General features: G+C 56.7%; 1 protein-coding gene across 4 annotated transcripts in view; it reads left to right on the forward strand.

Moving 5' to 3' along the window:
* LOC143299066 (uncharacterized) overlaps window positions 1–2,500 on the forward strand; it is a 283,702-nt gene that overhangs the window by 45,963 nt on the left and 235,239 nt on the right. The gene's annotated exons all lie outside the window — the stretch shown is intronic.

A 2,500-nucleotide genomic window follows, 5' to 3' on the forward strand; every position in this document is an offset into this window, starting at 1 on the left:
GACAGACAGACAGACAAATAAACAGAGAGAGAAACTGAGAGAGAAACAGAGAGGGGGGGCGGCAGAGAGAGACAGACAGACAGAAACAGAGAGAGAGGGGGGGGGGGGCAGAGAGAGACAGACAGAAACAGAGAGAGAGGGGGCAGAGAGAGAGAGACAGACAGAAACAGAGAGAGGGGGTAGGGGGGCAGAGAGAGACAGACAGAAACAGAGAGAGAGGGTAGGGGGGCAGAGACAGACAGACAGAAACAGAGAGAGAGGGTAGGGGGGCAGAGAGAGACAGACAGAAACAGAGAGAGAGGGGGGGCAGAGAGAGACAGACAGAAACAGAGAGAGAGAGGGGGGGGGGGCAGAGACAGACAGACAGAAACAGAGAGAGGGGGTAGGGGGGCAGAGAGAGACAGACAGACAGAAACAGAGAGAGAGAGAGAGGGGGGGCAGAGAGAGAGAGACAGACAGAAACAGAGAGAGGGGGTAGGGGGGCAGAGAGAGACAGACAGAAACAGAGAGAGAGGGTAGGGGGGCAGAGAGAGACAGACAGAAACAGAGAGAGAGGGTAGGGGGGGCAGAGAGAGACAGACAGAAACAGAGAGAGAGGGTAGGGGGGCAGAGAGAGACAGACAGAAACAGAGAGAGAGGGGGGGCAGAGAGAGACAGACAGAAACAGAGAGAGAGGGTAGGGGGGCAGAGAGAGACAGACAGAAACAGAGAGAGAGGGGGGGGGGCAGAGAGAGACAGACAGAAACAGAGAGAGAGGGGGGCAGAGAGAGACAGACAGAAACAGAGAGAGGGGGGGGGCAGAGAGAGACAGACAGAAACAGAGAGAGGGGGGGGCAGAGAGAGACAGACAGAAACAGAGAGGGGGGCAGAGAGAGACAGACAGAAACAGAGAGAGAGGGTAGGGGGGCAGAGAGAGACAGACAGAAACAGAGAGAGAGGGTAGGGGGGCAGAGAGAGACAGACAGAAACAGAGAGAGAGGGTAGGGGGGCAGAGAGAGACAGACAGAAACAGAGAGAGAGGGGGGCAGAGAGAGACAGACAGAAACAGAGAGAGAGGGTAGGGGGGCAGAGAGAGACAGACAGAAACAGAGAGAGAGGGGGGGCAGAGAGAGACAGACAGAAACAGAGAGAGAGGGGGGGCAGAGAGAGACAGACAGACAGAAACAGAGAGAGGGGGGGGGGGCAGAGAGAGACAGACAGAAAACAGAGAGAGGGGGGGGGCAGAGAGAGACAGACAGAAACAGAGAGGGGGGGCAGAGAGAGACAGACAGAAACAGAGAGAGAGAAGGGGGTAGAGAGAGACAGACAGAAACAGAGAGAGAGAGGGGGGGAGAGAGAGAGACAGACAGAAACAGAGAGAGAGAGGGGGGAGACAGAGACAGACAGACAGAAACAGAGAGAGGGGGAGGGAGCGAGAGACAGACAGAAACAGAGAGAGAGGGGGGAGAGGAGAGAGAGACAGACAGAAACAGAGAGAGAGAGGGGGGGGAGAGAGAGAGACAGACAGAAACAGAGAGAGAGAGGGGGGGGAGAGAGAGAGACATACAGAAACAGAGAGAGAGGGGGGGGGGGAGAGAGAGACAGACAGAAACAGAGAGAGAGGGGGGGAGAGAGAGACAGACAGAAACAGAGAGAGAGAGGGGGGGAGAGAGAGACAGACAGAAACAGAGAGAGAGGGGGGGCAGAGAGAGAGAGGACAGACAGACAGAAACAGAGAGAGAGAGGGGGGGGGGCAGAGAGAGAGAGAGAGACAGACAGAAACAGAGAGAGAGGGGGTGGGGCAGAGAGAGACAGACAGACAGAAACAGAGAGAGAGGGGGGGGGGCAGAGAGAGAGACAGACAGAAACAGAGAGAGGGAGGGGGGCAGAGAGAGAGACAGACAGAAACAGAGAGAGAGGGGGCAGAGAGAGACAGACAGAAACAGAGAGAGGGAGGGGGGCAGAGAGAGAGACAGACAGAAACAGAGAGAGAGGGGGCAGAGAGAGACAGACAGAAACAGAGAGAGGGAGGGGGGCAGAGAGAGAGAGACAGACAGAAACAGAGAGAGGGGGGGCAGAGAGAGAGAGACAGACAGAAACAGAGAGAGGGGGGGCAGAGAGAGAGAGACAGACAGAAACAGAGAGAGGGGGGGCAGAGAGAGAGACAGACAGAAACAGAGAGAGAGGGGGGGGGGCAGAGAGAGACAGACAGACAGAAACAGAGAGAGAGGGGGGGGGGGCAGAGAGAGAGACAGACAGACAGACAGAAACAGAGAGAGAGGGGGGGGGCAGAGAGAGGACAGACAGACAGAAACAGAGAGAGAGAGAGAGGGGGGGGGCCAGAGAGAGACAGACAGAAACAGAGAGAGAGAGGGGGGGCCAGAGAGAGACAGACAGACAGAAACAGAGAGAGAGAGAGGGGGGGGCAGAGAGAGACAGACAGACAGAAACAGAGAGAGAGAGGGGGGGCAGAGAGAGAGAGACAGACAGAAACAGAGAGAGAGAGAGGGGGGGGCAGAGA

The sequence above is a fragment of the Babylonia areolata genome, chromosome 24 (assembly GCF_041734735.1).
Source record: "Babylonia areolata isolate BAREFJ2019XMU chromosome 24, ASM4173473v1, whole genome shotgun sequence".
Classification (NCBI taxonomy): domain Eukaryota; kingdom Metazoa; phylum Mollusca; class Gastropoda; order Neogastropoda; family Buccinidae; genus Babylonia; species Babylonia areolata.